This window comes from Penaeus monodon, chromosome 15, assembly GCF_015228065.2.
Source record: "Penaeus monodon isolate SGIC_2016 chromosome 15, NSTDA_Pmon_1, whole genome shotgun sequence".
In the NCBI taxonomy this organism is placed as follows: Eukaryota; Metazoa; Arthropoda; class Malacostraca; order Decapoda; family Penaeidae; genus Penaeus; species Penaeus monodon.
The window spans coordinates 40,516,884-40,517,153 of record NC_051400.1 but is presented as its reverse complement, the minus strand read 5'-3'; positions in this window follow the sequence as shown (position 1 = coordinate 40,517,153).

The window sequence follows — 270 nt, the reverse complement described above, 5'->3', positions numbered from 1 at the left end:
ACATTATCAAAGCATATCAGCAATGCTCTGGACGCGTCTATGTAAGTGACTATATTCATGCGCCGGGGACTGCACACGTCATCAGTTCATCGAGAGCAGGTGAGGAGCGTAGGTGCGAAGGCCCGAATGACGTCGAGAAACCCACAGCTCTCGGTTCCTCTGCCCAGTAGCGTGGCAAGTGTCACAGACGACTGACGAAGGGGAGGGAGAACCGCCGAGAGGAAGATCTAAGGAGATTCGGGCGTGTCCTGTCCCTCGCTGCGTCTGTAA